Source organism: Mobula birostris, chromosome 13, assembly GCF_030028105.1.
Source record: "Mobula birostris isolate sMobBir1 chromosome 13, sMobBir1.hap1, whole genome shotgun sequence".
NCBI classification, from domain to species: Eukaryota; Metazoa; Chordata; class Chondrichthyes; order Myliobatiformes; family Myliobatidae; genus Mobula; species Mobula birostris.
This window is the reverse complement of record NC_092382.1, coordinates 87,935,546-87,958,584: the sequence shown is the minus strand read 5'-3', so window position 1 is coordinate 87,958,584 and position 23,039 is coordinate 87,935,546. Positions and strand designations below refer to the sequence as shown.

The window sequence follows — 23,039 nt, the reverse complement described above, 5'->3', positions numbered from 1 at the left end:
GGCAGAGCAGTAGCCATACGAAGGCGTGAAGTATCGACAAGAAGCTCAGAGACCTCGGTCCTCACCCTGCCTTGTGTAGCTGGATCCTGGACATTCTGTCAGATCGCCGGCAGGTGGGAAGAGTGGACTCCCTCACCTCTGTCTCTCTGACCCTCAGCACACATACCCTACAGGGTTGTCTCCTTGGCCCCCTCCTTACTCTCTGTGCACCCATGACTTGTGTCATCACCCACAGCTCCAATCTACTAATTAAATTCGCTGACGACACTACACTGACTGGCCTAATCTCAAATAATAACGAGGCAGCCTACAGAGAAGAAGTTATCACCCCGACACAGTGGTGTCAAGAAAACAACCTCTCCCTCGTGGTGACAAAAACAGAGGAGCTGGTAGTGGACTACAGGTGGAATGGAAACAGGGACCAAATTCAACATTTCCAAGTCTTTTATTGACACAAAAGTTAGTTTTGGCCTCCTATCATCAGGAGGAAGAAATTGCAAAGCAGAACTTTGAACACGTTAGTGCGCATGCGTCGCTCGCTCATGCAGCCTGTGACAGCCGCTCCGACTAGTTTTCTTACTTTTCTTAGTTTTCTTACTTTTTTAAACTTACGTTACTTGTTGTATTTTTTTCACGGTAACACGTCGAAGCTGCACCCTCTCTAACAGGCTGGTGGAGAGAGTTTTATTTGGGTTTTTAGCGCTGGAAATAGTTACATTCGGACAGGTCTCATTAGCGGGGCAGCAGTATGGTCGCATTGTTTATTCCAGGGACCAGCTGATTGCGCTTATGCCGGCCGGTTTAGCGAGCAGAGCGGCGGACACCCCTGCTGAAATCTGGAAGAAAACACACAGAGGATGCAGAGGGGGATCAAAAAGGCGAGGGAAGAGGACCGGGTCAAGACAACAGAGACTTATGGAGAAGAGGATTTATAAGCTGTGTCTCCCCTCTCTCATCGTTATGGGCAATGTGAGATCGCTGGGTAATAAAATGGACGAGTTGACGGAGCTAGCCAGGAGTCAGAGAACATTTCGGGAGGGCAGTGTTATGTGTTTTACTGAAACGTGGCTGGACGAGGACATACCCGACCAAAACGTTTCCATATAGGGCTTCCAGACTGTTCGGGCTGACCGGAATTGCAGTGAGAGCGGTAAGCGTAAAGGAGGTGGGCTTGCTGTTCTAGTCAACAACGGATGGTGCAATCCTGGTCAGATTACGATCAAGGAACGTGTCTGTAGCCCGGATATTGAACTTTTTGCTGTTGGACTCCGGCCATATGATTTGCCAAGGGAAATTTCACATGCAAAAGAGGATGCTGTCCAAATTGCATGCTATCTCGGTCAATGTCTCCCATCCACTACATAATGTACTGGGTGGGCACAGGAGTACATTCAGCCAATGATTCATTCAACCGAGATGCAACACAGAGCGTCATAGGAAGTCATTCCTGCCTGGGGCCATCAAACTTTACAACTCCTCCCTTGGAGGGTCAGACACCCTGAGCCAATAGGCTGGTCCTGGACTTATTTCATAATTTACTGGCATAATTTACATATTACTATTTAACTATTTATGTTTTCATATTGCTACATTTATACTCTATTCTTGGTTGGTGCAACTGTAACGAAACCCAATTTCCCTCGGGATCAATAAAGTATGTCTATCTATCTATCTAAAATGCACATTTTAATATTGATCATGACACAATGTATTTTATATATATTTAATGGCATAAAACATATTTATAGATTGTTCCTGGCAGACAACCGTAAAATTTGTGTTATCTGAATGTACTTGCCTGTGATGCTGCCACAAGTCAGTGTTTCTCTGTACCTGCACCTTCCCGTACTTGTGCACTTGGCAATAAATTCAACAGGACCTGAGAAATCTCAGTGAGATTTGATTTGTGATGATCATCTTGGCAGCTCGGTAGGTCGAATGTATGAGACGGTACACTGTTAAATGCAAATCCTTGAACAGTGTTGATGATCAGAGGGATCTTAGACTCCAAGTTCATCGCTCCCTGAAAGAGACTGCACAGATTGATCGGGTGGTTAAAGAGGCAAATGGCGTGGTTGTCTTTATTAGTTGAAGCACTGAGTTGAAAAGTCGGGAAGTTGTGTTGCGGCTGTTGCGAGCCTGCGGTCGGACTGTGACTGTGTCTTTAAGAGCGCCGGAGTGAGGAGGCGGGACTATGACGTCAGTCACAGGCTGACGGCGCTGACTGTGGATTTAACCATAAGAGAGAGAGAGCGATCTGCAGACAGGCAGTCGGCCAGTCTAAAGAGAGAGAGAGAGAGAGAGAGACAGACAGAGAGACTGGAAAAGCTGATAGATTCAGTTTGTCGCAGCTGAGGCTTGGAACTCTCCTATGCCCACAAGAGTGAGTTGATCATTGGTACACGGAAGCACAACGAATGTGTGTGGCTGTCACTTCATAATATCCATAGGAGTGGATTTTGGAATATCTTGGGGGACCGCTTGTGTTAACCCTTGCCTGGGTGTGTTGTGTGGTAACCCCTGGAAGACGGTATTCCTGTGACAGGTCACTTTCGCTGACAACTTGTATGTGGACGGATTCAACGGATAAAAACTTCGACGACGGTTATTTTGATGAAACGGCCTTTTCTCTACGTTTAACCCTGGATTACAAATATCTCTCTCCCATCACATATTCCGTGGATTACTGAACTTTCCTACTTTACCATCTGAAGACTCTAAGCTTTGTTTCCTCAGCCTCCCACCCGAGGCAGGGACTCCAGCTACCCACCACTCTGTGCAAAGAAACAAATTTACCGTTTATAAGATTACGAGAGGTATAGATAGAGTGGATAGACGATATATTTTTACTGGGGGTTGAAATGTCTAATACAGTTAAGGTGAGAGGAGATGTGAGCGGCAAGTTTGGCAGTTATATTTACACATATATACACATAACACTGTTAACATTCCTTTATTTCGATAAGTTACTACATTATAAATAGATACTAATAAAGCCGGTGCTTTAAACATCAAAACCAGATTCCAGTGTGAACTCTATTGCTGCTGGTTCATTTCTAAAACGTTACAGTTCGTAACACAGCTTTATAAAACTAGTTAGACCACATCTGGAGTATCTCATACAGTTTTGGTCGCCCCCATTCTCGGAAGGATGTCGGGGCTTTGGAGAGGGCGCAGAGGAGGTTTACCAGGATACTGCCTGGATTAGAGGGCATGAGTTTATAGCGAGAGGTTGGACAAACTTGGGTTGTTTTCTCCAGAGCGGCGCAGGCTGGGGTGACCTGTCCCACGATCCATTCATATCCCTTTTGCCAATCACCAGTCCAGCTCTTGACTCCATCCCTCCCCCTCCTGTCTTCTCCTATCATTTTGGATCTCCCCCTCCCCCTCCCACTTTTAAATCACTTGCTAACTCTTCCTTCAGTTAGTCCTGACGAAGGGTCTCGGCTCGAAACGTCAACTGTACCTCTTCCTAGAGATGCTGCCTGGCCTGCGGCGTTCACCAGCAACTTTTATGTGTGTTGCTTGAATTTCCAGCATCCGCAAAATTCCTCGTGTAGAGGTTTATAAGATTACGTGAGGAATAGGTAGAGTTGACATGATATATTTTCCCTGGGGTTAAAGTGTCGAATACATTTAAGGTGAGTAGTTGGTAGCTGGAGTCCCTACCTGGGTGGTAGACCCCATTGATCACGTGATCCAGTTTGCACCCCCCCCCACCGCTTAACCACAGATGGGCAGCATCTGCGCGTCTGTTTCCAAGGCCCCGCCCTCTGGATGATGTAACACTCACTTCGCGCATGCTCACAGTGTCCGGGTGGGCGGTGTTTTCCTTTCTGCTCAGTGCTGAAGCCGATCGTCTGCGGGATCGGGTACGAAGTCCTCGCCTCCTGAGTCGGGATCACTGTCTGCGGGCCGAAGATATCACTTTCCCATCGGTGAGTATTGAGAGCGATCCCGAGCGGGGAGATCTGATGCTGGCCGTGAACCCCGAACTGAGGGCCAATTACTCGTTTATTTTCCAGTTATCTGGGCTCGTCAGAAATGCGTAGACTTCACTTAATCTGCATTGAACGATCCAAACCAGGAGCCCAGGCTGCCTATTTCCGCAGAATTGAAATGGAAGTCCCGCCAACAGGTCACGTGAGGCTGTGTGCCGCAGATCTGCCCCGCCCTCCGCTTTGTGACGCAAAATCACGTGGTGTGTGCTCAGACACCCTGAGCCAATAGGCTGGTCCTGGACTTATTTTCCATCTGGCATAGTTTACATTTTGTTGTTTGATTGTTTGTGGTTTTTGTATTGCTATACTTATGCTCTGTCCTTGGTTGGAGCGGCTGTAGCGAAGCCCCCGGATGGGTGGTGATGCTTCCTCCATATTGTGTTGGGAAATATGATGTTGGCCACTGAGTCCCGTTAACTTCCCCCAACTCGCCTCGCTTCCTGAGGCTCCTCACATTTGTCCTTGACCTTTCTGGCTGTTGTGTCTTCTCCCCGATTGGGGTGGGTGAGAAAGGAGTATGTCCCAGGTTATGGGGATCTTTGATTTCACTGCCTGGTTTACCAAGGAACTGGGAAGTCCAGGGGGAAAAAGGATTTCTGTGATATGCACATGGGCAAGTGGTTAAGCTGTTGAACTAGCTATCTGAAGGTCGTGAGTTCGAGCCTCAGTCCAGGCAGCGTATTGTGTCCGTAGGCAAGGCACACATTGTTCCTGCACGTTAAGAGCCCAGCGACAGTGGTTGGTGCAGTATGCACAAGACAAGATCTGTATCCAAAGGTCTCTGCAGTTCCTCGCAGACACAGGCAGAGTAGTTACCATACAAAAGCGAGAAGTGTCCGGATGGGAAATTTGCTATGGTGTGTTGATAAAAATTTGGTGAGGATCAAAGTATATATGGCAAAGTTCTTGTTGTTTGTTCTAACTTTATTATTTTAGAATCTTTTGTACTATTCATTCAGTATCTGTGTATTGCTGGAGGACCATCAGTGATTGCCTTGATCCCTTCTCCCACCTGGTGCCATCTGCTCATCCCTGCCCATCTTGTTGAACCTCTGTTTAGTCTCCGGCCGCCCACTTCAGTGCTATGCATCAGCCATCTGGGTCAACCTTGGTCCACCCTGTGTCCCACCTCCTCAATGTTATATGTGAGCAATCTTTCTTCTAACCTTTGTCTTCATTGTGAGGTCTTCTTTTGCACATTTGGCCTTGATGAGTTATTTCCAGAATCAGTTTTTGTTAGCTGGAATGCCCGAGGGTCATCAGGTTTCAGTTCTGTTGTGCATTGGTGTGGAGGTGCTTGCTGGGAACTATCACTGTCTGACACATTGCAGCATTTTACGGGCAGCAAAGAGTACTGGGAAAGTTGGTGCTTGGGCTATAATCCTGTGATCAGCTTTCCAGGCATATGGAACTGTCGGTGTTTTGGTTTTGACTTTGGTTAGTGCTTCTACAGATGGGATGGTCGTCTTTCTGCAATGAAGCAGAAATTTCGAGCAGCTGGACACTGGTTGTGGGGAAATCCCAGATTGCACTACCCAGTGTGAAATATGGGGATCGGTGAGTGGCAGATTCAGCTGTGTGACTCTGTGAGGTTGGGTCCTGGGATATCACAGTTTTTGATCCAGGTAAAGAGGACCTGGGGATCGAGCTGCTTGGGCTTATGAGGTGTTGAGCGGGTATTTCTGTTCTGGGATCAGATGTTTGTTTCTAGAGTTCCTTTGGAAGCAATGACTGCTAATCTGAGGAGAGGATGAGTTCCTATTCCATCCTCACAGGGAGAGACTATGAGTAAATGGGCTGTTCTATGTTTACAACAGTAGAAATAGACCCATGAGTTTGGTGTTCAAACTGTGTTTGGAAATCCCCCTCACTGTCACCTGTCTGTCACTCGGTGGAAATCAAGCAGAATCTCAAGTTGCTGGAGATCTGCACTAAAAGCTGAAAATGTTTGCAGTCATTCTGACGAAACTTTATTAACCTGAATTGTAAATTTTTTTCCTCTCTCCACAGCTGTTCCTCACCTGCTGAGTGTTTCTGGTAATTCCAGTTTCTTTCTATTACATTCACCCTGGACTGGTTTATAATTCCTGAAATGGACCTGTTCTAACCTGGGAATGGAAATAGCTCGTTCTGTGATAGTAGAACAGTAAAGAAACCACAACTTTTCCTTGTAAGTTATCTTGGTACCAATTTGTCTGTTATTCCTGGAAGTGTGTTCAATACAGTTGTTGCTATCGAGGTTTACAAGAATAATCTCAGGAATGATCGGCTTTATGTATGAGGAGCATTTGATGGTTCTGGAACTGTGCTCAATGGAGTTCAGAGGGATGGTACGGGTGGTGGAGGGATGTATGGTTAAGTAAACCTTCCGGATGTTGAAAAGCCTGGATACACTGGACTTGGAGAGGATATCTGACAGCAGTCTCAGAATAAAGATGCTTCCCTTTAAAACTGAGATGAGAAAAAAATTTTGGCCAAAAGGTGTCTGATCTGTGGAATTTGTTGCCGCAGAGGTTGGTTGAGGCTGCCATTTGGGTATATTTATGACAGAGATTAATATATTCATGATTTCGAAGTAGCTTCAGGGTTACAGGAGGAAGGCAGGAATATGGTGTTGGAATAAAAATCAGCCATGGTTGAGTGGTGAGGCAGACCAGATGGATCGAATCACCCAATTCTGTTCCTGTGTCTTATGTCTGACAATGTCTGAATGATGGCTCCTTCTTATCCCATATCATTTCGTGACATGTGAGGGACAATAAAAGATTGTTCACTGAGATCATTATATCTGCCTTCAACGTTTAATTTTCAGTGAGTTTTGTTCTTAGTAACATTAAGCAGAAATGTTTCGTTCTCCTTTTTATTGTTAATGTGCTTCTTTATCTTTCATGTTAAAGTTAGACCTGCGGTGAGAGATTTATTGGAAGAAAAACCCCAACTGGAAGCAAACCACGACTGAAGACAAGAGAACAGCAACAAGTGAACCAGCCCGAGGATTGGGAGCATCAACTGGAGAGAACCCATCTGACTCGGAGAATCCAGTGATTCAGTCAGGAGAAAGTTTGGTGAGTCTCATTTACTCAAACACTGGTCCTTTAGACTTTACATAACTGTACAAGAGAAAGTAGGAAATAGTTGGAGTGAGACTGAGTGTGCCTGGAAGAACCAGTTATGCCTCTGTCAGACCCAGTTGCAATCACTCCAGGTCTGGTAATGTGTTCCAGCAGCCCAGCCCTTTAAAACCCCTCCCATTCTGTGGAAGTCGAATCCGGATAAAGTCACTCAGAGACTGTATAAGTACAAACTCTTTATTCCAAGCACCCGGGGCTTACTCAGTTAGTTGCTCAAACAGGAACAGTGTATGACTTTTCTCGCCCAATCCACTAACTGACTAACAATTCCCCTTACACCACAGGTATATCCGTCCAGATACCCCCCACACAAGACAGGCTGGAGCCAAAGTTATTTACTACAGGACAGCCCTGAAAGGCAAATTACGTATTGTCATAATGGCTTAAACACAGAGAACAGACTGAAGCTGTCCTATCTCTACGCATGAGTGCACAGGGAGATGAGCATCCTGAAACCCCAGCTAGCTACCCTCAAGAAGAAATATGGCTCAGCATGGCTCAGCACATCTGTTGATCATCAGCAGTTTCTTTCAGAAAAACAGGCTGCTGTTGTTTAACAAAGTGCTAACCCTTTTACATACTTTATCATTCCCTCCTTTTCATCATTACATGATCAACAAAGCAGTAATTTTTTTACAGAGAAAGCCACTGAGTACAGCATTGACTTATCAGTGGGTAAAAACAGCGTGCAACAGTAATTATAACAATCATATGTACAACTATTAGGCCATAAAGCAATATCTCGCCCCGCATATTACCGAACAGACCTTCGAAGACCCCCATTTCGACACTTCTTTGAACCTGTGTATATCCTGCCCTACTCTCTTGATGCTGTCAATCTCCTTGGCAGTGTGCTCGGAGAGGGATGTAATGTTAGTAGAGTCATCAGGGATATAGGTGCAGCATTCTGTGTCAATAATAGCACAGGTTCCCCCTTTCTCAGCCAGGATAAAATCTGAAGCCATACGATTCTGTAGGACTGTTTGCCGGATTGCAATCATTTCAGTGGATATTTCTGTTACTTGGGCCTGTGTTTCTGTCAGGGCCCCTGCAGTATTGTGGCCAGCTCCTCAAGTGCTGTAGCCAAACTGATTGTCTCTCGTGAATTCCTGGCTACTCCATAGGAGAGAAAAGTGATCATCCAAAATCGCTCAGTCTCAGTTATTCCTCTCCGCTGCTGTGCACCTGCAAGTATGGCCAGGATGCATGTTTCCCAGTATCGGAATTTCCGTTTGGTGGGGGCCTGAGATACCGTCCCTCAAAACACTGACAGCCACAGTCATCTCTGAGTCGACCACAGTTCCTCACCTCTCTTCCCCGGGTGTTATTTGAGAAAGCCCAAGCTGAGAGTTCCTCACTCTGGTTGAGCGTGATTACTGACATTGGAATCATAGTTTTACCATGCTGGGGAATTTCACCACAAACCCAGCAGGTCCCTAGTTCTACCTGTTTGGCACAGGTGTGACAGAGAGACAGAAAGGTGTTAACATGGGGGCCCCCGGATGCTGGGGAGAGCCCTCTCAAAGACACAAACACCACTATCAACCAATACATTTTCCTTTAGTCCGAGAGAGTCCTTCTACTCAGTTCCTGCAGTAACACATTTGTTGTCTGTTCGATGTATCCACCGAGATTGCCCCTCCAGTTTCACAGCTGTGGTAGTGGTCAGTAACACCTGATATGGTCCTCTCCACCGAGGTTTGAGTTTCCCTCGATCCCAGTTCTTGATCAGGAGAAAATCCCGGGTTCTATGGTGGGATAGTCACTCCTCTCTGTGGGGTAGTTCTCTTCCTTGTCAGCCTGTCGTACCTGTGAATGTAATGCTTGGAGAATTTTGGTTAGTTGGCCCATAGTCATGTACAATTCCAAATGCATAACAGGAGTCTGGGTTAACGTTCGCACTTTAGTCTGTTGCTGGGATACAGGCACGAGTCAGTGCAAACAGCTCAGCCTTCTGGGCAGAGGCAGCTGCCCCAAAAGAGGCCTGCACAACTATTTCACTGTCCGTCACTATCGCATAGCCAGAATATCCTGCTGGATCCACAAACAGCTTGCATCCTCATAAAATATTGGCTCGGGATTGAGGGGATATTGCGGAATGGGTGGGAGAGTCTGGCCTTCTTTCATGGTGATCCGGACAGGGGGCCAGTTGGTGTGACCGACTTCATGGCCTGAAATTGCCCAGAGATGGGGCACAACATCTTGGGTTCGGTCAATATTAAAAGTGTGCCTTACCAGATGTCCCGTCTTCACCTCAGACTCCTTCCAGTATTGGAGTTGGCCCGCAGCCAAGTCTTGCCAGTCTCCCTTGGTGCTGGATGCTTGTTTCATCAGGGTGTAGGCAAGGAACCCCAGGCTCTTCCCTAGGTTGTTGTCGCCACCTGTCCCTTGGTAGGTTTTTGTTCCCATTTCTGATCCCCAGATAAAGACCGCTCACGTCCTTCTTCCCGCTGAACATATTCACCTTTAATATTAGTTCCCTTCGGGGTTGATCGGGTTCGAAAGCCGGGTCCCAATAATATGTCAAACCTCGTTGCATACGATTTTGTTGATTCTCAGGCCAAACCGTATGATTTGTTCTAATCATGTTGGCTAACTTTAACCAATTTCCCCCGGGATCAATAAAGTATGACTATGACTATGACTAACTTAATTGGTAAGCATTGGAGCAGTAAGGCGTTAAACTGGGCGGACGGATTCCCACATTAAAGGCTTGGTCTCCTGTGAAAGTGCCTTAGCAGGCCACAAGTCGCTCCCAATAGTCTGGTCCCAATTTCCCCAGGCTGAGGTTTCCATTCTTGTACTTTAGTGTTGTTTACAAGTTGCTGGAGAGCCCTTTCCAAGGCCTGAATAATCTGGTCTGTCTGTTCATTCTCATTATGGTTTCCCACCTGTAACTCCTGATAGGTTTGGTATCTCAATTTTCCCCTCGTCAGCTGACAGAATCATGCAGCAGAGACCGAATAAATCTTGTGGTGTCACTTTAAACATTTGTGTAGTACTGCGGACATACTGAGCAAACTGTGCTGGTTTTTCTTTTCTATCTGGGGCCTGGTTCGTGATCATTATCATTTCCTGAGGCTTCCAGGGTGCATACACAGGAATCACTGAGGTCCCTCCTCCTGCTCATGGATTGGGCAGCATTCGGGTGGGAAATTGTCTTTGTGGAGCCATTAACTCTGGGGTTTTATTGGATTCTTCCCTCCCTGTCTCGGAATAATCCTCAGTATTCCCTGTGTGGATCTCAGGGTATAGAGACCTCCCCTCCCCTGTCGCCGCTGTCTTACCTGAGCCGCCACCGTATCTGAGCACTGGGAGGATTGGGGTTCAGGAGCACTGGGTGCACTTGGACAGTGTGCAAAGGCTTTTGTGAGAAAATCCTTCATTACCCGTTAACAGGCCTACGAGATAGGTTGTGTGAGAGTGCAGATGAACCCAATCGAACCCAAAGGAGATCAAAGTTCTTAGTGCCAGTGATTTGCTAGCTGTAAGAATGAATACCTCTCTTTCTAAAATTCACTGTGCACATTTTGTCACTGGATGGGAAAAATGCACAGTACTATATTTTTGTGCACACTGGTCATTACCAATTAGAAGGGACATTGGTGGGAAGGTGGGGAGACCTCCAGTGTCCCTGATGCCCTCACCTACAAAAGGGGTCCCCAACCTTTTTTGCACCACGGACTGGTTTATTATTGACAATATTCTTGCGGACTGGCCGACTGGGGGGCGGGGCGAGGTAGGGTTGCCAAGGGACAAGAGTAGCAGTCAAATAAGTTGTGTTTACTCTGAGAAAGACTACAATGACTATGAAGCCTTGCACGGGCACTTGTGTGTGCATGCGTGTACATGCCAATTTTTTTTCTACAAATCGTTTTTGGCGATTCTGTTCAATGAAACTACGCTGTACATACATTATTTCTACTTTATATAGGCTGTGTATTTATCGTATCATTCCTGCTTTTACTTTATGTTAGTGTTATATAGTGATAAGTCAATTATAAGTCACTTGTAAGTCATCATAACATTTTAAGTAACGTTTGGATATTAAACACACAGCACATATTTTCCCCGTATGAACATATAAAATCATTGCAACACACCAATATCGCTGAATCAGTGGGAGCCCTGGGCTTGTTTCCCTGCAACGAGACGATGCCATCGAGGGGTGATGGGAAACAGTGATACTCGAGGGGGTTCCTTATGTCCAGTCTATTCTGCAATTTAGTTTTCGTTGCATTCATTGCAGAAAACCCCGCTTTGCAGAAATATGTTGGAAATGGAAGCAATGTTTTCAGTGCTTTCGTGGCTATCTCAGGATATTCAGCCTTGACTTTGATCCAGAATGCCGGCAGAGATGTTATGTCAAACATACTTTTCAGCCCCTCGTCATTTGCAAGCTCGAGGAGTTGATCTTCTTCCCGTGCTGACATGGATGACATGTGCGTTTTGACCTCGCGTGCGTTCAAGTTCAGCAGTGGGCGTGACAGGGAATGAGGAAATATGCAGCTGACTCATATCGCCAAATCATATTGTTGCCTCGCCGCCCGGTACCGGTCCGTGGCCCGGTGGTTGGGGACCGCTGACCTACAAGGTGTGCATCCAGCTGCAGCTTGTAAGCCTACACTTTAAGGAGTTGGAACTTGAAATGGATGAATTCTGGATCATCCAGGAGTTGGAGGGGGTGATAGATACAACATGAAGAGAGGTGAATTACACCCAAGGTGCAGGACACAGGAAACTGAGTGAGAGTCAGGAAGGGAAATGAGGTTAAATAGCCATTGCAGAGTACTCTTGTGTTCATCCCCCACAACAACAGTTAGACCACTTTAGAAACTGCTGGGGGGTGGGTGGCGGGAAATTACCTGGCAGAGGAAAGTCAAACCGGTGACGAGGGATTTGTTAGTTCGGGAATTAAAACTAGCCGAGGTCTAATATTCTAGTGGTAAGGCTGGCTTGTGCGAGTGTGGGGGGTCGGGTGTGTTGGTTAAACACAGTTGGAAAAAACTATTCCCAAATCTGGCTGTACGAGTCTTCAAGCTCCTGAACCTTCCCCCGGAGGGAAGAGTGTGTTGGCTGGGTGGGTCGTGTCCTTGATTATCCTGGCAGCACTGCTCCGACAGCGTGCGGTGTAAAGTGAGTCCAAGGACGGAAGATTGGTTTGTGTGATGCGCTGCGCCGTGTTCACGATCTTCTGCAGCTTCTTTCGGTCTTATGGATGTTGACTTGTAGAAGATATTGGTGAGGCCTAATTTGGAGTCTTGTTTGCACTTGTGGTCACCTACCTACAGGAAAGATGTAAAAGAGGTTGAAAGAGTTCTGAGAAAATTCACAAGGATGTTGCCAGGTCTGGAGGACTTGGGTTATTAGGAAAGATTGAGCAGATCAGGACTTTATTGCTTGGAATGTGGAAGATTGAGGGGAGATTTGATTGTGATAGAGGTGCATAGATAGGGTAAATGCAAGCTGGCTTTCTCCACTGGGATTGGGTGGGCTACAACCAGAGGCCATGGGTCAAGGGTGAAAGGTGAAACAGTAGGGGGAACATGAGGGGAAACTTCTTCACACAGACCGTCATCCAGATGTGGAATGAGCAGCCAGCACACCCGGTGCCTGCAAGCTCAAGTTGAACATTTCAGAGGTTTGTACAGGTACCTGGATGGTAGGGGTATGGCAGTAGAAAGTTTAGGTAGCTCGGCACCAACTAGATGGGTCAAAGGGCCTGTTTCTGTATTGTATTATTCTATGACTGTGACAAGAACCTGAAATAATACAAAAACTCACTCTAAGTCCTTTTACTAGCTGTGCGGACCAACCATTCATCTCAGCAGGAATTGTTTATATGGTGTTAAAACTGTGGCACTTTAAATTTACAGTACATAAAAGAAAATCCCAGCTGCACGTTAACAAAGGCTATTCGTGTGAGAGTGTTTCAGTTACTGTGGGGCCAGACACCCATGTAGCTCGGTGGGAACAGGGAATAATACCAATGGAGAGAGTCAAACTGAGCCAGGTCACAGATTGGGGATGGTACAAACAGGAAAAAAAACTACCCCACAACACGGGCTCTTTGTCCCACAAAGCTGTGCCAAATATGTCCATACCTGAGAAATTACCTCTAATTTTCTGAGCTCCATATACCTGTCCAGGGGTCTCTTAAAAGACCCTATTGTATCCACCTTTGCCGGCAGCCCATTCCACACACCCAGCACTCTCCGCGTAAAAAAACTTACCCCTCACATCTCCTCTGAACCCATTCTCATAGAGACAGGAAGAACATCAGAGAGTTTGATGGTCATTCCAGATACCAGCACTGTGCCCAGTTAGAAGATGATTTCTCTCTCCAACTTGGGTTGAACTTCACTGTAACAGTGTGATGTCAGATCACACCTTGACAACTCAAGTGATCTCATCTGAAATGTTGTCCTTCACCCATTGATGGATTTTGTAAATCTTTTTACAGGTTAAAAATGACAAGGAATTTGTCTACGGGAATCTCGAACATAACACGCCTGATTTGCTGTCTTGGTCCAGATATTTAACAAGTGGAGCAAGGGATTCAGTCGATCATCCTTCCTGCTCAGACTGTGGGGAGGGATTCACTCATTCATCTGACTGACTGGCACACCCGTCATTTTACACAGGGGGGAACCCATTCATCTGCTCAGACAGTGGGAATGGATTCAGTCGGTCATTTCAACTGAAGGTACATCAGCAAGTTCACACTGGGACAAGGCCATTCACCTGTTCTGTGTGTGAGAAGGGATTCAGTCGGTCTTCCCGCCTGTGGACACACCAGTCAGATCACACAGGGCAGAGGCTGGTCATCTGCTGAATTTGTGGGGAAGGATTCACTCAGTCATCTGACCTAATGGCTCACCAGCGAGTTCACACTGGAGAGCAGCTGTTCACCTGCTCAGACTGTGGGAAGGGATTCACCCGGTCATCCGCCCTACTGAGACACCAGTCAGTTCACACCGGGGAGCGGCCGTTCACCTGCTCAGACTGTGGGAAGGGATTCACTTGCTCATCTAAACTGAAGGTACATCAGCGAGTTCACACTGGAGAGAGGCCATTCACCTGCTCAGACTGTGGGAAGGGATTCAGTTTGTCATCTCAACTGAAGATACATCAGCGATTTCACACTGGGGAGAGGCCGTTCACCTGCTCGGACTGTGGGAAGGGATTCACTTCGTCATCTGAACTGAAGGGACATCAGCGATTTCACACCGGTGAGAAGCCGTTCACCTGCTCAGACTGTGGGAAGGGATTCACTCGGTCATCCGACCTACTGGTACACACGTCAGTTCATACTGGGGAGAGGCCGTTCAAATGCTCAGTCTGTGGGAAGGGATTCACTCAGTCATCTAAACTGAAGGTACATCAGAGAGTTCACACTGGGGAGAGGCCGTTCACCTGCTCAGTGTGTGGGAAGGGATTTGCTCGGTCATGTCAACTGAAGGCACATCAGAGAGTTCACACCGGGGAGTGGCCGTTCACCTGCTCAGACTGTGGGAAGGGATTCACTTACTCATCTCATCTGAAGGAACATCAGCGAGTTCACACTGGGGAGAGGCCGTTCACCTGCTCAGACTGTGGGAAGGGATTCAGTCGGTCATCCCACCTACTTGTACACAAGTCAGTTCACACTGGGGAGAGGCCGTTCACCTGCTCAGTGTGTGGGAAGGGATTTACTCAGTCATCTCAACTGAAGGGACACCAGTCAGTTCACACTGGGGAGAGGCCATTCACCTGCTCAGAGTGTGGAAAAGGATTCACTCGGTCATTTCACCTACTGAGACACCAGCGACTTCACACTAGGTAGAGGCCGTTCACCTGCTCAGACTTTGGGAAGAGATTCTCTCAGCCAAATCAACCAAATGTGCATGACTGCGTTCACACTGGGGAGAGGCCATTCCCCTGCTGTGAATGTGGGAAAGGATTCACTCAGTCATCTAACTTTATGTAACTCTCGCTTCAGCTAGCAGCTTAATATAGGGGGTGATAGCCCCCCTGCCCGGCCAAACTTAAGAAATCTCGTTTGGGTGGGTGCCGCATGATGTCTCCTCTGTTACAAATCGGTACCACGAAATAACAAATGGTAAACAATATCTGATTAAACGATTGAGCTTTATAATTCTTACTTTGACTGAGGCTGAGGAACTGGTGTAGGGGGCAGGGTTTCAGATTTCAGGATCATTGGGATCTCTTCTGGGGCAGGTGGGACCTGTACAAGAGAGACGGGTTACACCTGAACTACAAGGGGACCGGTATCCTTGTGGGGAGGTTTGTTAGTGCTATTGGGGAGGGTTTAAACTAGGTTTGCAGGGGGATGGGAACCAGAGTGCCAGAGCAGATAGTGGAGTGGGAGTGAAAATAAATGATGTTAAAAGCTTGTGCAAAGCAACAATTAGAAGGGTTGTGAATGGTGGAAACAATCTTCTGAGGTGTGTCTATTTCAATGCAAGGAGTATTGTGTGGAAGGCAGATGAGCTGAGGGCATGGATTGACACATGGAATGACGACATTATAGCAATTAGTGAAACTTGGCTGCAGGAGGGTCAGGACTGGCAGCTTAATGTTCCAGGGTTCTGATGTTTCAGACGTGATAGAGGCAGAGGAATTAAAGGGTAGGGGCGTGGTATTGCTAGTCAGGGAAAATGTTACAGCAGTGCTCAGGCAGGACAGATTAGAGGGCTTGTCTACTGAGTCCATATGGGTGGAACCGAGAAACAGGAAAGGTATGGCCACATAAATGGGGTTGTATTACAGACCACCCAGTAGTCAACGAGACTTGGAGGAGCATATCTGCAGAGAGATAGACAACTACAGGAAGCAAAAATTAGTGATAGTAGGGGATGTTAATTTTCCACATACTGATTGGGTCTCCCATACTGTTAAAGGTCTAGACAGGTTAGAGCTTGTAAAATGTGTTCTGGAAAGTTTTCTAAATCAATATATGGAGGTACCAACTAGAGAGGATGCAATATTAGATCTCCCATTCGGAAATGAGTTAGGACTGGCGACAGAAGTGTGTGTAGGGGAGCACTTTGGTTCCAGTGATCATAACACCATTAGTTTCAACTTGATCATTGATAAAGATAGATCTGGTACTCGGTTTGAGGTTCTAAACTGGAAAAAGGTGAAATTTGAAGAAATGAGAAAGGATCCAAAAAGCATGGATTGGGACAGTTTGTTCTCTGGCAAGGATGTGATTGGTAAGTGGGAAGCCTTCAAAGGAGAAATTTTTGAGAGTGCAGAGTTTGTATGATCCTGTCAGGATTAAAGGCAAAGTGAATAAAAATAAGGAACCTTGGTTCTCAAGGGATATTGCAACTCTGATAAAGAAGAAGAGAGAGTTGTATGACATGTATAGGAAACAGGGAGCAAATAAGGTGCTAGAGGAGTATAAAAAGTGCAAAAAAAACTTAAAAGAAAGTTTTCTGAGGTGTGTCTATTTCAATGCAAGGAGTATTGTGTGGAAGGCTGACAAACTGAGGGCGTGGATTGGCTCATGGAATTATGAATTATGAGGAGGGCTAAAAGAAGACGTGAGGTTGCTTTGCCAGTCAAGGTGAAGGATAATCCAAAGAGCTTTTACACGTATATTAAGAGTGAAAGGATTGTAAGGGATAAAATTGGTCCTCTTGAAGATCAGAGTGGTCAGCTATGTGTGGAACCAAAAGAAATGGGGGAGATCTTAAATGGTTTTTTTTTGCATCTGTATTTATTAAGGAAACTGGCATGAAGTCTATGGAATTAAGGGAAACAAGTAGTGAGATCATGGAAACTGTACAGATTGAAAAGGAGGAGATGCTTGATATCTTGAGGCAAATTAAAGTGGATAAATCCCCAGGACCTGACAGGGTGTTCCCTCGGATCTTGAAGGAGACTAGTGTTGAAATTGCAGGGGCCCTGGCAGATATATTTAAAATGTCGGTATCTACCGGTGAGGTGCCGGAGGATTGGAGAGTGGCTCATGTTGTTCCGTTGTTTAAAAAAGAATCAAAGTAATCTGGAAAATTATAGGCCGGTAAGTTTGACGTCGGTAGTAGGTAAGTTATTGGAAGGAGTACTAAAAGATAGGATCTACAAGTATTTGGATAGACAGGGACTTATTAGGGATAGTCAACATGGCTTTGTGCATGGTAGGTCATGTTTAACCAATCTATTGGAGTTTTTCGAGGAGGTTACCAGAAAGTGGATGAAGGGAAGGCAGTGGATATTGTGTACATGGACTCCAGTAAGGCCTTTGACAAGATCCCACATGGGAGGTTAGTTAGGAAAATTCAGTCGCTAGGTATACATGGAGAGGTGGTAAATTGGATTAGACATTGGCTCAATGGAAGAAGCCAAAGAGTGGTAGGAGAGGATTGCTTCTCTGAGTGGTGGCCTGTGACTAGTGGTGTGCCACAGGGATCAGTGCTGGGTCCATTGTTACTTGTCATCTATATCAATGATCTGGATGATAATGTGGTAAATTGGTCCGGGTGCAGGTCAGTGGGACTAGGCAGAAAAATGGTTCAGCAGAGCCAAGAAGGGCCAAAAGGCCTGATTCTGTGTGGTAGTGTTCTATGGTTCTATATGGTTAGTGAAGTAAACAAAAAGAAAAAGGGCCCACTCTCTCCATTCGCATCTTCTCATCTCTCCCTGGCAAATGACCATGAAATCTCTCTTCCAGACTCACAAGAGAGAACATTTCTCTCATTGGATAGCCCCGCACTCCAAAACCCTGTTATCTCCAGTCATAACCTAAATATTGCTGCTACAGAGAAACCATTACCTCAACAGTGAAACATTGCCGAGAGGCCGTTACATGAGCAGTGAAACCTTACAGTATGTTACACTTGTGACACACTGCCGGGTTCACACTGGGGAGAAAGTTTCAATAAGCTTCATGCAGGATATTTGACCATCACCGTTGCTGAATGCAATTTCGAGAGTGACTGTCGGTGCTGAACTCTGCAATTATTGCTGCTGCTCACCACACCCAGTTCTGTACCCTGGTCACTGGGCATGGGAGGAGTTTCTTCTGCTGCATATTCACCTTTAATAGGACTGGAGTTTAATATTCTGGATCTGAGACAAATAAATCAGTTTATTTTAAACTCTGTCTCCGGTACTTACTGAATTTATAACACACCTAGTGTACAGTAGAGAGTCAACTCAGGCCGGCTGGACCCTGCCAGTGATTCAGTTCCACAACGGTCCTTTGAAATCCTCCCCTGTTGTTCATGTCTCGCTCTCCCTGTGCTTATGGGTTCCAAACAGTCACCACTCTGTGGGTGCAGAGGTTTCCCTTGAATTTTCTGCAGACTGAAGAAGTCGAGCTGACTGCAGTTCTGTCTGAGATGTTCTTCGCCCCGAAATCTCTGGGCTGAGGAAGAATGACATTGGTCATTAACCTCCGTAATGATGACTCATTTCCACATTATGGGTCAGTTTTCCTGCTTCTAAAGGGTTGTTAGAAAACACCACTGTCCTCTAAAGACTGAAAGCAGAATGGGAAACCATCAGTTGGATGTTCAATGAAGCAGGGTCAGAAACCAGAGGCAGGTCTGCACAGGGCAGATTTTGGGGATCTGGACGATGGTCGGGGTAAGAACGTATGATGAGGAGAAGGGAATCAGCAGTGGGGCGTGGCAATGAATGACAGAGTAACAACATTTGGAAGCTGATTGAGAGAGAAAATCTTTCAGTTGTTTGATGACGCAAACAATGCCTGTGGTGAGGTGCTCCACTGGTTGAGGAACGTGTGTATGGGGAATGGTTTTATCTATTGAGGGAGTTGTTCCTGCTTGTTTATCCTGTAATATTATATCCGGATGGTTATTCTGGATTGTCCTATCTGAAATAATGTATTGATTATCATATAATTTGTAATATTTTGACTCTGAACTGGGTCAGGCTTGAAATCTGATGCCTTTATGAAGTGCTGGAGGGCCCTCATGAGTTTGTATTTTAAAGCAAGATTTTTGTGAATATTATTTGCCATTCGATTGTACCTTTGCAAGTAATCAGATTGAGTTAAACTGCTGCAGGATCCTGGAATATGTTGGATTGTGTCTGGTTTCTCTTGGCATTTTCTGTACTTACTGCCTTGTTTTTATGTGATTATGAAGACACGTAGTCCTCTTTTATTGTCATTTAGTAATGCATGCATTAAGAAATGATACATTATTTCCTCCGGTGTGATATCACAAAACACAGGACAGACCAAGACTGAAAAAACTGACAAAATCACATAATTATAACATATAGTTACAAAGAGTGTAACAATACCATAACTTGATGAAGAAATCAGTGAGCACAGTAAAGTTCAGAGTTTCTCAAATGTCCCACATCTCACGCAGACGGGAGGAGTAAGAAAAACTCTCCCTGCCATGCCGACCACAATCTGACTCTGAGTCATCCGAAAACTTCGAGCTGTGATCAGCTCTCTGACACCGAGTACTGAGCACCATCTCTGTCCGAATGATTCGACCTCCTTCTCGGTCGCCAAAAGCAGGCAAGGCCGGGGATTTCGAGGCCTACCCTCCGAAAGATTCCCGACCACACAGTAATGACAGCAGCAAACGGACATTTCAGAAATTTCTCCAGGTGTTCCTCTGTGCTTTCACATCCATTCTCCATCAAATCAGAGTTGTCCACGGCCCCTGGTCTGCCCAGATCGTTGGGATGTCCCCATGGAGGGTCATACTCATTCCACTGGTTAATGTTTTCTTCCATAGATTCATTTTTCTGAGTTGGCCTCTCATTTAAGTTTTCTGGTCTGTATTTCTTATCACGATTGCATAGACACACATGGAGTTCTGAATCCTGTTTAATTTTGTTGAAAATATATACTTAGAAGTTTTATCTGACCTTTGTGTGATTTTTTTTCATGTGTGTTACTTCTCTAGCTCCTGTCCAAGGTAGTGTTAATCTAAGTGGGTTTGAGCATAAATATCATTTCAGTTCTTATTTATCTTTAAATTTTACTGATTGAAATGGGACCAAGATATTTTTATTAAAAAAAAATCAATGTTGGTATTGATGAAAGTGTTTATTGCCTTTGCTGTATTTGTTAACTATTGAGCTCTGTTTGGCAGGTTTTTAAAGCCTTGAACTAAATTTTGTCAAAGGTTTTCCCTATTTCGCACTACTTTCTATTTTCTTTGCTTGTTGATATTCCAGATACGTGGGTATCAAGAGTCCCGATGAAGAGTCTTGGCCCAAAATGTTGATTCCCATCTATAGATGCTGCCTGACATGCTGAGCTCCTCCAGCACTTTGTGTGTAGTTCTCTAGATTTCTAGCATCTGCAGGTCCTCTCGTTTCCTAGATACTTATATGTTTCTTGAAAGAACAAGCTGGTAGTGGGTTTGTGTGGCTGTATTAGTAAAATATTAAATAAAATCATTAGAAAGAGGTGGCATAGGGTTGGAAGGTGTAGAATCTGTGGGTAGAATTAAGGAACAGCAAATGTCAAAAAAAAAAATCCCTGATGGGAATTGTATAGAGACCTCCAAACAGTAGTGAGTATGTGGTCCGCAAACTACAATGGGAGATAGAAAGTGCGTGCCAAAAGGGCAATGTTACAATAGTCATGGGGGATTGTCATGCAGGTGATTAGGAAAATTAGGACGGTGTTGGTCTCAAGTGGAGGAATTCCTAGAATGCCTATAAGATGCTTTTTTAGAGCAGATCAAGGTTGAGCCCACTTGGGGATCAGCTATTCTGGATTGGATGTTGTAATGATGCAGAATTAATTAGGTCACTTAATTTCAAAGAACCCTTATGGGCAAGTGATCTTAATATGATCAAATTCACCCTGACATTAGAGAAGGAGAAGCTAAAGTCAGATGTGGAATAAAGAGAATTAGAGAGGCATGAGAGGAAAATTGGTCAAAATTGATTTGAAAAGAACACAGGCAGGGATGAAAACAGCAGCAATGCCAGTAATTTCTGGAAGCAATTCGGAAGGCACAGGATATATACAGTGGCATGCAAATATTTGGGCAGCCCTGGTTAAAATTTCTGTTACTGTGAATAGCTTAGCGAGTAAAAGATGACCTGATTTCCAAAAGGCATATAGATAAAGATGACACATTTCTTTAATATTTTAATCAAGATTACATTTTTATTTCCATCTTTTACAGTTTCAAAATAGCAAAAAAGGAAAAGGGCCCGAAGCAAAAGTTTGGGCAACCTGCATGGTCAGTACTTAGTAACACCCCCCTTGGCAAGTATCACAGCTTGTAAACACTTTTGGTAGCCAGCTAAGAGTTCCAGTTCTTGTTTGGGTAAATTTCTGGGTTCAGTGTTTAGTAGCAAAGCACTGACTGTGGAAATTACAAATCAGAATATTATTGGAGTCACAGAGTCCAGCAGCACTGAAGCAGGCCCTTCAGCCCTTCTAGTCAACGCTGACCTGCTTTTGTTGTTACTGCCTATTTCCAACTACCTGCACCATAGCCTTCATTAAAGTACATATATGTCACCACATATAACCGTGAGATTCTTTTTTTCTACAGGAACACTTAGCAAATCTATAGAATAGCAACGGGATCAATGAAAGATCAAGTGGAGCATAGAATTCAACAAACTGTGTAAATGCAAATATAATTAAATATCAATAAATAACGAGAGCAATGGTTGTAACCCTGGGGAACCCTACTGGGCCAGGCCTTGAGTCAAATAAACAGCTCCCACCATCACTCTCTGCTTCCTACCATCAAGACAACTGTGCATCCAGTTAGCCAGCTCTCCCTGGATCCCATGTGATCTAACTTTCCACAGCAACTTACCATGCTGAACCTTGTCAAAGGCCTCACCGATGCCCATGTTGGCCACGATCCTGGGACAGAGGTATCACAGATCAGAGGGCACAGATTTAAACAGAGGGCAAAGAGGTTTAGAGGGATCTGAGGAAGAGATTTTTCACTCAGAGGGTAGCTGAAATCTGGAACACACTGTCCGAGGTGGTGGTGGAGACAGGTCCCTTCACAACATTACGAAGTGGGTGAGCATTGAAACTACCGAGATACAGTCGGCTATGAACCGAGTGCTGATAAATGGGACCAGTGTAGACAGTGAGTGGATGGTCAGAACAGGTATGGCCGGCCAAAGGCCCGTTTCCGTGCTGTGTGATCCACCACTCCGGACATGACAAATTAACGATGGTGGCACCGCACGGCATTGATTTCAAAACTCCACACCCCTCTCCAACCTGAACTAAACCAGACTGAACCCCTTTGTCACCACCGTGAATATCTGTTTCTGTCAGGGTAACATACAAATTGGTCACTTCTGCTGTACAACTGGCAATTGATGAAGTTCCTGTGTCGTCTTTCATTAATGTTGCTTCCTTACAGCAAAACGAACCCTCTCACTGTCAGAATCAATGATTAAATCCGGGCCCAAACACTGTGATTTCATCCCTGCACATTGTAACTTGAACCATCTCACCAAAGGTCTGATGGAGACACAATCCCCACCCTCTGCACATGCAATCACATCTCCCCTGCTTCTGACATTTCAAATACCCTCAGAATGGTTTTCTGATTCAGTCTGAAGGTTATGGTACATTCAGCTCATCCTCAGACCTGTCAAACCATGTCTTCCCACAGCTGGTTCCACCTGTTGGTGTGTCCTCTTTCCTCCACCTCCAGGGAAGTTGCATCTCCACACAAACTCCTCACTTGAGATGACTGTCTGCACCCGTGACACAGGAAATCACATCACTGTCTCTCTCCTGATACCATCCGGGAAGCAGTACAGCAACATAAAAGCCAGGACCAACAGGCTCCGGGACAGCATCTTCCACCAGGCCGTCAGACTGATGAACTCACGCTGATTTGAGTGTACACTATATTACATTGTCTGTTTTATTTATTATGAACTATTATAAATTACTATGATTGCA

The 23,039-nt window shown here is 45.4% G+C and overlaps 2 long non-coding RNA genes and 1 pseudogene across 2 annotated transcripts in view; 2 read left to right on the top strand and 1 right to left on the bottom strand.

Moving 5' to 3' along the window:
* LOC140207118 (uncharacterized) overlaps nt 1-4,160 on the bottom strand; it is an 18,892-nt gene extending 14,732 nt beyond the window's left edge. The window contains exons 1-2 of the long non-coding RNA XR_011888498.1: nt 3,794-4,160; nt 1,799-2,033 (exon numbers count right to left, since the gene is read on the bottom strand). This is a non-coding gene — a long non-coding RNA (uncharacterized lncRNA). The remainder of the gene's footprint in view (nt 1-1,798; nt 2,034-3,793) is intronic.
* LOC140207117 (uncharacterized) lies at nt 2,283-23,039 on the top strand. Its single transcript, XR_011888497.1, has 4 exons — nt 2,283-3,938; nt 6,012-6,171; nt 6,899-7,066; nt 20,309-23,039. It is a non-coding gene; the product is annotated as an uncharacterized lncRNA (long non-coding RNA).
* On the top strand, nt 13,767-20,061 carry LOC140207412 (uncharacterized; annotated as a pseudogene).